General features: G+C 42.2%; 1 pseudogene; it reads left to right on the forward strand.

The window, feature by feature from the left end:
- The first annotated feature begins 6305 nt into the window (after positions 1–6305).
- Positions 6306–12321, forward strand: part of LOC124010664 — a 58486-nt pseudogene continuing 52470 nt past the window's right edge.

Raw genomic sequence — 12321 nt, forward strand, 5'->3', positions numbered from 1 at the left:
CAATCCATTTCTATCCCTTTCCTACCTAATAATATGTCAATCCATTTCTATCCCTTTCCTACCTAATAATATCAATCCATTTATCCCTTTCCTACCTAATAATATGCCAGTCCATTTCTATCCCTTTCCCTGTCTAATAATATGCCAGTCCATTTCTATCCCTTTCCCTGTCAAATAATATGCCAGTCCATTTCTATCCCTTTCCCTGTCTAATAATATGCCAGTTCATTTCTATCCATTTCCCTGTCTAATAATATGCCAGTCCATTTCTATCCCTTTCCCTGTCTAATAATATGCCAGTCCATTTCTATCCCTTTCCCTGTCTAATAATATGCCAGTCCATTTCTATCCCTTTCCCTGTCTAATAATATGTCAGTCCATTTCTATCCATTTCCCTGTCTAATAATATGCCAGTCCATTTCTATCCCTTTCCCTGTCTAATAATATGCCAGTCCATTTCTATCCCTTTCCCTGTCTAATAATATGCCAGTCCATTTCTATCCCTTTCCCTGCCTAATAATATGTCAGTCCATTTCTATCCCTTTCCCTGTCTAATAATATGCCAGTCCATTTCTATCCCAATAATATGTTCCCTATCCCTTTCCTGTCTAATAATATGTCAGTCCATTTCTATCCCTTTCCCTGTCTAATAATATGTCAGTCCATTTCTATCCCTTTCCCTGTCTAATAATATGTCAGTCCATTTCTATCCCTTTCCCTGTCTAATAATATGTCAGTCCATTTCTATCCCTTTCCCTGTCTAATAATATGTCAGTCCATTTCTATCCCTTTCCCTACCTAATAATATGCCAGCCTAATAATATGCCAGTCCATTTTCATTCTCTTCCTGTCATTTGCCAGTTCATTTCCTCTTTCCCTGTCTAATAATATGCCAGTCCATTTCTATCCCTTTCCTGTCTAATAATATGCCAGTCCATTTCTATCCCTTTCCCTGCCTAATAATATGCCAGTCCATTTCTATCCCTTTCCCTGTATGCCAGTCCATTTATATCCCTTTCCCTGTCTAATAATATTGTTATGCAGCTGAGTGAGGACCCAAAAGCGATATAACGGAAACAGAGTCTTTTAATGTCCAAACAGGGAAAACACAAATCCTCTAGTTTAACAGGAGAGTCCCCCTTCTAGTTGTTGAGGAGAGTTGCAGGGCTAGCGGCAACAGACTGCAGGTCCCCTTCGGGTAGGCGCGGGCCGTAGAGGATAGAGACACCAGCTCACACGTAGTATCTGATGACGAGGCAGAATACAACTGACGGAACAAAAGCAAAGCAAACAGCAAACAAGAATCCGACAAGGACAGAAGCAGAAACAGAGAGAGAAATAGAGACTTAATCAGAGGGCAAAATAGGGGGACAGGTGTGAAAGAGTAAACGAGGTCGTTAGGAGAATGAGGAACAGAACGATAGAGAGAGAGAGAGGAATAGAGAGAGAGGAAGAAACCTAATAAGACCAGCAGGGGGAAACGAAGAGAAGAGAAAGCACAGGGACAAGACATGACAATACAATACATGACAGTACCCCCCCACTTCACCGAGCGCCTCCTGGCGCACTCGAGGAGTGAAACCTGGCGGCAACGGAGGAAATCATCGATCAGCGAACGGTCCAGCACGCCCCGAGATGGAACCCAACTCCTCTCCTCAGGACCGTAACGGAAACGATGAAGAGGGAATCTAGTGCAATTACTATTATAAAAATGAGACACGGGTAGAGAACTGTAAGAGTTTGAGCAATCAGGACCAAACAGGCCAGGAGAGTAACAACTAGGGACAGACTGAGACACAGCAAGGCTAAGACCAGGAACAGGAGAGAGGCGGTGGCTGTGGACAGACTGAGACACAGCAAGTGCAGGAGCAGGACCAGGAGATGCGGTGGCTGGGGACAGACTGAGACACAGCAAGGGCAGGAAAGATGCGGTGGCAGGGACAGACTGAGACACAGCAAGGGCAGGAGAGATGCGGTGGCTGGGGACAGACTGAGACACAGCAAGGCCAGGAGCAGGACCAGAGAGATGCGGTGTCTGGGGACAGACTTAGACACAGCAAGGCCAGGAGCAGAAGCAGGAAGAGAGTTACCAGCCACTCGACCGAAATTACGGTAATGAAATGCCGATAGAAATTCGCGAAACCGAGAAAGCGCTGCAGTTCGACACGTGACTTAGGACGGGCCAATCGCTGACAGCATGGACCCTAGCGGAATCCATCTGAAAGCCTTCAGCGGAAATAACAGAACCGAGAAAAGTGACGGAGGAGACATGAAAAGCGCACTTCAGCCTTCACATAAAAGACAATTTCTAAAAGGCGCTGGAGGACACGTCGAACGTGCTGAACATGAATCTGAGTGACGGTGAAAAATCAGGATCTCACAAGGTAAACAAAAACAAAGATGTTCAGCATGTCACTCAGTAATAATAATAATAATAATATATGCCATTTAGCAGACGCTTATCCAAAGCGACTTACAGTCATGTGTGCATACATTCTACGTATGTACATCATTCACTAATGCCTGAATGACAGCTGGAGCATTAGCGAGACCGAACGGCAGAACCCGGTATTCAAAATGCCCTAACGGAGTGTTAAACACGCTTCACTCGTCCCCTCCCTGATGCGCACGAGATGGTAAGCGTTACGAAGGTCCAACTTAGTAAAGAACCTGGCTCCCTGCAGAATTCGAAAACTGAAAACATAAGGGGTTGGATAACGATTCTAACCGTTATGTCATTCAGCCCTCGATAATCCACGCAGGGGCACAGGGTCCCGTCCTCTTCCTTAACAAAAAAGAACCGTCGGCGGGAGAGGAGGAAGGGACCACGGTACCGGTGTTGAGAGCTACAGACAAATAATCTTCGAGAGCCTTACGTTCGGTAGCCGACAGAGAGTCTAGTCTACCCTGGGGGAGTAGTACCCGGAAGGAGATCAATATAACAATCATACAACCGGTGAGGAGGAAGGGAGGTGGCCCTGGACCGACTGAAGACCGTGCGCAGATCATGATATTCCTCCGGCACCCTGTCAAATCACCAGGCTCCTCCTGTGAAGAGGGGGGCAGAAGAAACAGGAGGAATAGCAGACACCAAACACTTAACATGACAAGAGACGTTCCAGGAGAGGATAGAATTACTAGACCAATTAATAGAAGGATTATGACACACTAGCCAGGGATGGCCCAAAACAACAGGTGTAAAAGGTGAACAAAAAATCAAAAAATAAATGGTTTCACTATGATTACCAGAGACAGTGAGGGTTAAAGGTAGCTTCACGCTGAATCCTGGGAGAGGACTACCATCCAAGGCGAACATAGCCGGGGCTCCCTAACTGCCTGAGAGGAATGTCATACCTCGAGCCCAGGCTTCGTCCATAAAAACAGCCCTCCGCCCCAGAGTCTATTAATGCACTGCAGGAGCTGCCGAACCGGTCCATAGATGGACCGACAAGGTAGTACAGGAACTTGGACGGGAGAGACCAGAGTAGGCCGCCAGTAGCCCTCCGCTTACTGATGAGCTCTGGCCTTTACTGGACATGAAATGACAAATGACCAGCGGAACCGCAATAGAGACAGAGGCGGCTGGTGATTCTCCGTTCCCTCTCCTTAGTCGAGATGCGAATACCCCCAGCTGCATGGGCTCAACACCTGAGCCAGTGGGGGAGATGGTAGAGATGTCGAGAGAGGGGGACACTGTTAACGCGAGCTCTCTTCCATGAGCTCAGTGACGAAGATCTACCCGTCGTTCTATGCGAATGGCGAGTTCAATCAAAGAATCCACGCTGAACCTCCCGGGAGAGAATCTCATCCTTAACCTCAGCGTGAGACCCTCCAGAAAACAAAGCGAGCAACGCCGGCTCGTTCCAGTCACTGAGGCAGCAAGAGTGCGAAACTCTATAGAGTAATCCGTTGTGGATCGATTACCTTGACATAGGGAAGACAGGGCCCAGGAAGCTTCTTTCCCAAAAACAGAACGATCAAAACCCGTATCATCTCCTCCTTAAAGTTCTGATACTGGTTAGTACACTCAGCCCTTGCCTCCCAGATAACCGTGCCCCACTCACGAGCCCGTCCAGTAAGGAGAGATATGACGTAGGCGATACGAGCAGTACCCCCCTGGAGTACGTGTTGGGCTGGAGAGAGAACACAATATCACACTGGGTAAGGAACGATGACATTCAGTGGGCTCCCCAGAGTAACACGGTGGGTTATTAATTCTGGCCCGGAGACCCGGAAGCCCAGGAGGTAACCGGTGGATCGAGGCGGAGATTAGAATATCCTCCGAGAGGCCGGAGACTTGGGCAGCCAGGGTCTCAACAGCATGTCGAGCAGCAGACAATTCCTGTTCGTGTCTGCCTAGCATCGCTCCCTGAACTCGACGGCTGAGTAGAGAGAATCTGAAATCGCTGGGTCCATTCTTGGTCGGATTCTTCTGTTATGCAGCTGAGTGAGGACCCAAAAGCGATATAACGGAAATAGAGTCTTTTAATGTCCAAACAGGGAAAACATAAATCCTCAATCATTACAGGGGAAGTCCAAACAGGGAAAACACAAATCTTCTAGTTTAACAGGAGAGTCCCCCTTCTAGTTGTTGAGGAGAGTTGCAGGGCTAGCGGCAACAGACTGCAGGTCCCTTCGGTAGGCGTGGGCCGTAGAGGATAGAGACACCAGCTCACACGTAGTATCTGATGACGAGGCAGAATACAACTGGACGGAACAAAAGCAAAGCAAACAGCAAACAAGAATCCAACAAGGACAGAAGCAGAAACAGAGAGAGAAATAGAGACTTAATCAGAGGGCAAAATAGGGGACAGGTGTGAAAGAGTAAACAAGGTCGTTAGGAGAATGAGGAACAGCTGGGAGCAGGAATGGTGTTGTGTGTATTGACAAGGACATTAGTGATGGGTCGAGTATCACGCCTTCGTAAGGACGTTTGTCATGTGACCCCTGGGTCAGAGGACAGGGATCAATGCATGGCCTGTCATATGGTGATATGAATTCTGTTCTACATGAGAAAACTGTCCTTCTAGAGAGATAATGTCGTGTACGTACTGGTTCCTGCAGTATACTGAGATGATACTGGACATATTGCTATGTGATGAGAGATGTTTGGCTTGACGTTTAGTTTTATAACTACAGAGTTATTGCATATCATGGGACTAAAGAACACACAAACAGAGAGAGAGAGAGAGAGAGAGAGAGAGAGAGAGAGAGAGAGAGAGAGAGAGAGAGAGAGAGAGAGAGAGAGAGAGAGAGAGAGAGAGAGAGAGAGAGAGAGAGAGAGAGAGAAAGAGAGAGGTCTTTGAAGTTAAGAAGTGTTTTCCGGTCTTCTCGGGAAGATGAGAAGTTCACTCTGAGGCGATACCAGTAAACTTCACTGCCGAGGGTGTGTGGATTTGTGTGTGCTCTCAGCTTTGAAAGTGGAAAGGACACACACAGGATTTCTGTCATCATTTCTCCTCCCTTTTCTCCCTTCCTCCAGCTCTGCCACTGATTGAATATGTATTTACAGAACTGAGGCCAAATGTTTGTGTTCTTTAGGCTCACTGTTTGTTTTGCTTATTCAAAAGCCCCTCAACCAGAAAATTAGCTAGAGCACTGTGGCTAAAAACAGGACTGGATTGAACTGGACTGGGCTGGACTGGACTCAGCTTCAATTCTGAGCTTATAAATTGCAGCAAAATCCTCTTAGTGATCTGTTCTAAAATGTGACAGTAGAATTGGCGGTGGGGGGTAAATTTATTGGGGGATAATGTCTTGGTGGGGGATAATGTCTTGGTGGGGGATAATGTCTTGGTGGGGGGATAATGTCTTGGTGGGGGGATAATGTCTTGGTGGGGGATAATGTCTTGGTGGGGGGATAATGTCTTGGTGGGGGATAATGTCCTGGTGGGGGGATAATGTCCTGGTGGGGGTATAATGTGTTGGAACTATTTCATCAGTGCCAGCTCATAAACTCTATAAATTACACCATACTGTGGTTTAAAGACTCACCTGGAGAGTCTGTCTGTCTGTCTGTCTGTCTGTCTGTCTGTCTGTCTGTCTGTCTGTCTGTCTGTCTGTCTGTCTGTCTGTCTGTCTGTCTGTCTGTCTGTCTGTCTGTCTGTCTGTCTGTCTGTCTGTCTGTCTGTCTGTCTGTCTGTCCTTCCTTCCTTCGTTCCTTACTTCCCCAGGGTGGAGGAGAGCTTTAAGACCCTGTTCTGGTCCATCTTTGGTCTGTCGGAGGTGATCTCCGTGGTCCTGAAGTATGACCATAAGTTTATAGAGAACATTGGTTATGTGCTCTACGGGTCTATAACGCCACCATGGTGGTGGTTCTACTCAACATGCTCATCGCTATGATCAACAGCTCCTACCAGGAGATCGAGGTCAGTCCTATTAATAACTCATTCATATAGAGGTCGGTCTTATTCGTAACTCATTCATATAAAGGTGATTCTTATTAATAACTAATTCATATAGACGTCGGTCTTATTAATAAATCATTCATATAAAGGTCCAAAAAAATTTAAACTCATTCACAGCGGTCTGTCCTAATAATAACTCATTCATGTAGAGGTCAGTCCTATTAATAACTCATTCATATAGAGGTCCGTCCTAATAATAACTCATTCATGTAGAGGTCAGTCCTATTAATAGTCAGTCCTATTAGTAACTCATTCATATAGAGGTCAGTCCTATTAATAACTCATTCATATAGAGGTCGGTCTTATTAGTAACTCATTCATATAAAGGTCATTCTTATTAGTAACTCATTCATATAGACGTCGGTCTTATTAATAAATCATTCATATAAAGGTCAGAATTTTTAATAACTCATTCATATAGAGGTCAGTCCTATTAATAACCCATTCATATTGGGGTCAGTCTTATTAATAACTCATTCACAGCGGTCCGTCCTTATAATAACTCATTCATATAGAGGTCAGTCGTATTAATAACCCATTCATATAGAGGTCAGTCCTATTTATAACTGATTCATATAAAGGTCAATCCTATTAATAACTCATCCACATAGAGATCAGTCCTATTAATGACCTATTCATATCTCAGAGGTCAGTCCTATTAATAACGCATTCATATAGAGGTCAGTCAAATTAATAACCCATTCATATAGAGGTCAGACCTTTTAATAACCCATTCATTTAGATGGTCAGACATATTAATAACCCATTCATTTAGATGGTCAGGCCTATTAATAACCCATTCATATTGAGGTCAGTCTTATTAATAACTCATTCACAGCGGTCAGTCCTAATAATAACTCATTCATATAGAGGTCAGTCGTATTAATAACCCATTCATATAGAGGTCAGTCCTATTAATAACTAATTCATATAGAGGTTTGTCTTAGTAAATAATTCATATAGAGGTCAGTATTTTTAATAACTGATTCATATAAAGGTCAATCCTATTAATAACTCATCCACATAGAGATCAGTCCTATTAATGACCTATTCATATCTCAGAGGTCAGTCCTATTAATAACGCATTCATATAGAGGTCAGTCATATTAATAACCCATTCATATAGAGGTCAGTCCTATTAATAACCCATTCATATTGAGGTCAGTCTTATTAATAACTCATTCACAGCGGTCCGTCCTTATAATAACTCATTCATATAGAGATCAGTCCTATTAATGACCTATTCATATCTCAGAGGTCAGTCCTATTAATAACGCATTCATATAGAGGTCAGTCATATTAATAACCCATTCATATAGAGGTCAGACCTATTAATAACCCATTCATTTAGATGGTCAGACATATTAATAACCCATTCATTTAGATGGTCAGACCTATTAATAATCCATTCATATTGAGGTCAGTCTTATTAATAACTCATTCACAGCGGTCAGTCCTAATATTAACTCATTCATATAGAGGTCAGTCGTATTAATAACCCATTCATATAGAGGTCAGTCCTATTAATAACTCATTCATATAGAGGTTTGTCTTAATAAATCATTCATATAGAGGTCAGTATTTTTTATAACTGATTCATATAAAGGTCAATCCTATTAATAACTCATCCACATAGAGATCAGTCCTATTAATGACCTATTCATATCTCAGAGGTCAGTCCTATTAATAACGCATTCATATAGAGGTCAGTCAAATTAATAACCCATTCATATAGAGGTCAGACCTTTTAATAACCCATTCATTTAGATGGTCAGACATATTAATAACCCATTCATTTAGATGGTCAGGCCTATTAATAACCCATTCATATAGAGGTCAGTCCTAATAATAACTCATTCATATAGAGGTCAGTCGTATTAATAACCCATTCATATAGAGGTCAGTCATATTAATAACCCATTCATATAGAGGTCAGTCCTATTAATAACCCATTCATATTGAGGTCAGTCTTATTAATAACTCATTCACAGCGGTCCGTCCTTATAATAACTCATTCATATAGAGATCAGTCCTATTAATGACCTATTCATATCTCAGAGGTCAGTCCTATTAATAACGCATTCATATAGAGGTCAGTCATATTAATAACCCATTCATATAGAGGTCAGACCTATTAATAACCCATTCATTTAGATGGTCAGACATATTAATAACCCATTCATTTAGATGGTCAGACCTATTAATAATCCATTCATATTGAGGTCAGTCTTATTAATAACTCATTCACAGCGGTCAGTCCTAATATTAACTCATTCATATAGAGGTCAGTCGTATTAATAACCCATTCATATAGAGGTCAGTCCTATTAATAACTCATTCATATAGAGGTTTGTCTTAATAAATCATTCATAGAGGTCAGTATTTTTTATAACTGATTCATATAAAGGTCAATCCTATTAATAACTCATCCACATAGAGATCAGTCCTATTAATGACCTATTCATATCTCAGAGGTCAGTCCTATTAATAACGCATTCATATAGAGGTCAGTCAAATTAATAACCCATTCATATAGAGGTCAGACCTTTTAATAACCCATTCATTTAGATGGTCAGACATATTAATAACCCATTTATTTAGATGGTCAGGCCTATTAATAACCCATTCATATAGAGGTCAGTCCTAATAATAACTCATTCATATAGAGGTCAGTCGTATTAATAACCCATTCATATAGAGGTCAGTCCTATTAATAACTCATTCATATAGAGGTTTGTCTTAATAAATAATTCATATAGAGGTCAGTATTTTTAATAACTGATTCATATAAAGGTCAATCCTATTAATAACTCATCCACATAGAGATCAGTCCTATTAATAACGCATTCATATAGAGGTCAGTCCTATTAATAACGCATTCATATAGAGGTCAGTCATATTAATAACCCATTCATATAGTGGTCAGACCTATTAATAACCCATTTATTTAGATGGTCAGACATATTAATAACCCATTCATTTAGATGGTCAGACCTATTAATAACCCATTCATACAGAGGTCAGTCCAAAAAATAACGCATTCATATAGAGGCCAGTCCTATTAATAACTCATTTATATCTCAGACCTCAGTCCTATTAATATCTCATTAATTTAGATGGTAATAACTCATTCATGTAGAGGTCAGTCCTATTAATAACTCATTCATATAGAGGTCCGTCCTAATAATAACTCATTCATGTAGAGGTCAGTCCTATTAATAGTCAGTCCTATTAGTAACTCATTCATATAGAGGTCAGTCCTATTAATAACTCATTCATATAGAGGTCCGTCCTAATAATAACTCATTCATATAGAGGTCCGCCCTAATAATAACTCATCCATATAGAGGTCCGCCCTAATAATAACTCATCCATATAGAGGTCCGCCCTAATAATAACTCATTCATATAGAGGTCAGTCGTGTTAATAACCATATAGAGGTCAGCTAAACAAACACTGAGCCTAAATAATTCATATAGAGGTCCGTCCTAATAATAACTCATTCATATAGAGGTCCCTCCTAATAATAACTCATTCCTATTGATATAAAGGTCAGTCCTATTAATAACCCAGTCCTATTCATATAGAAGTCAGTCATATTAATTACAGATTCATATAGAGGTCAGTCCTATTAATAATCCATTCATATAGTAGTCAGTCCTATTAATAACTAATTCATCAGAAATTATTCAATTTTGTATGTTAATGTATAATCCTAGTAGGGTCCTTTTAATTTAAGACATGTTTAGCCAAAGCAATGTACAGTATATTTAATGTGAAATATTGTTAATCACATGTGCCTGTGCAATGATGCAACCAATATGCGTGTGTTTACGTTTGTGCATCCATTTGTTTGTTTGTGTCGATTTCTACACGCGTGTTTGTCCCCTCTAGACAGATGCAGATGTAGAGTGGAAGTTTGCCCGTGCCAAGCTGTGGATGTCCTACTTTGACGAGGGTCGTACTCTGCCCGCTCCCTTCAACATGGTGCCGTCTCCCAAGTCCTGGTATTACCTGGTCCTCCGCACCAAGGCCGGCCTTGTTCACCTCTGCAAGGCCAAGGACCTTCGCCACGACAACGAGCTGGAGATGGGCATGCTCAACTCACGATTCAAGGCCAGAGGGGAGAGGACAAAGGTCAAAGTCAAACCCTAATTGTGTCAATAGATTTTGTAGATGCTAGTAGGAGTTTGACCTGACACGAAGCTATTTTCATAATAAGATAAGACATTTAAAAAATGTGTTTTGTTTGTTAACCTTATTGGCATACCAGGTGAGAATTTGATCCTGGGTTAATCTGTCTTCCCAAGACACAGCTGAATGTCCAGGGTGGGAGGCTAGAAGAAGAGATCTCAGTGACTTTGAAACAGGGGTCTCAAAGAGCATAGGGGGTTTAAAGGGTGTGTGTTTGTGCGTGTGTGTTTGTGCATGTGTTTTTATGTGTGTGTGTGTGTGTGTGTGTCTGTCACCAGGTCTGAACCCAATTGAACACTTATAGGAGATTCTTGAGCAACATCTGAAACAGCGTTTTCCATCAACAAAACAACAAATTATGTAATTTCTCGTGCAAAAATGGTGTCGCTTCCCACCAATAGAGTTCCAGACACTTGTGAATCTATGTCAAGGCGCATTGAAGCTGTTCTGGTGGCTCATGGTGGCATAACACCCTATTAAGACACTTTATGTTGGTGTTTCCTTTATTTGGACAGTTACTGTCACGACTTCTCCCGAAGTCGAAGCCTTTCCTGCGCCACCTGGGAGGCTGCATACTGAAATTTGAATAGTATTTGTTCCTGCATACTGAATTTCGGGAATACTAGTTGTTCCTGCCAATACCAGCACCTGGATTTAGAGCAGGACTCTCCAACCCTGTTCCTGGTGAGCTACCCTCCTGTAGGTTTTCACTCCAACCCTGTTCCTGGTGAGCTACCCTCCTGTAGGTTTTCACTCCAACCCTGTTCCTGGAGAGCTACCCTCCTGTAGGTTTTCACTCCAACCCTGTTCCTGGTGAGCTACCCTCCTGTAGGTTTTCACTCCAACCCTGTTCCTGGTGAGCTACCCTCCTGTAGGTTTTCACTCCAACCCTGTTCCTGGAGAGCTACCCTCCTGTAGGTTTTCACTCCAACCCTGTTCCTGGTGAGCTACCCTCCTGTAGGTTTTCACTCCAACCCTGTTCCTGGAGAGCTACCCTCCTGTAGGTTTTCACTCCAACTCTGTTCCTGGAGAGCTACCCTCCTGTAGGTTTTCACTCCAACCCTGTTCCTGGAGAGCTACCCTCCTGTAGGTTTTCACTCCAACCCCAGTTGTAAGTAACCTGATTCAGCTTATAAACAAGCTAATTATTAGGATCAGGTTTTCTGTATTATGGTTTGAGTGAACCGACAGGACAGTAGCTGTGTAGGAACAGGGTTGGAGAGCCCTGATCTAGATGCTGTTCTTCTGTTTATATATCTGTAACTCATGTTGTGTTTTTGCAGGGTGAACGCTACATGGCCCATGGTCGACTACGAGAGGAGTCCACTCTCAGACAACCTATCAAACACCCTACCAGATACCAGGTAAGAAAGAAAGAAAGAAAGAAAGAAATAAAGAAAGAAAGAAAGAAAGAAAGAAAGAAAGAAAGAAAGAAAGAAAGAAAGAAAGAAAGAAAGAAAGAAAGAAAGAAAGAAAGAAAGAAAGAAAGAAAGAAGAAAGAGGGGTGTGGGAGGGTAATGGGAGAGAAAAAGTCAGAGGGAAATGGGGGGCACAGAAGGAAAGAGAACGATAGAGCCAGGGAGAAATAGACAATTATCGAGACAGATAAATGTTGAGACCGACTGCATATCGGTTTAACGCGGTACAGAGAAATGGAGTGAGTGAAAGCGGGTAATGGCCCAGTAAAGGAGTGTGGAGTAAGAGACTGAATTGGGAGAAT

The sequence above is a fragment of the Oncorhynchus gorbuscha genome, linkage group LG23, assembly GCF_021184085.1.
Source record: "Oncorhynchus gorbuscha isolate QuinsamMale2020 ecotype Even-year linkage group LG23, OgorEven_v1.0, whole genome shotgun sequence".
Classification (NCBI taxonomy): Eukaryota; Metazoa; Chordata; class Actinopteri; order Salmoniformes; family Salmonidae; genus Oncorhynchus; species Oncorhynchus gorbuscha.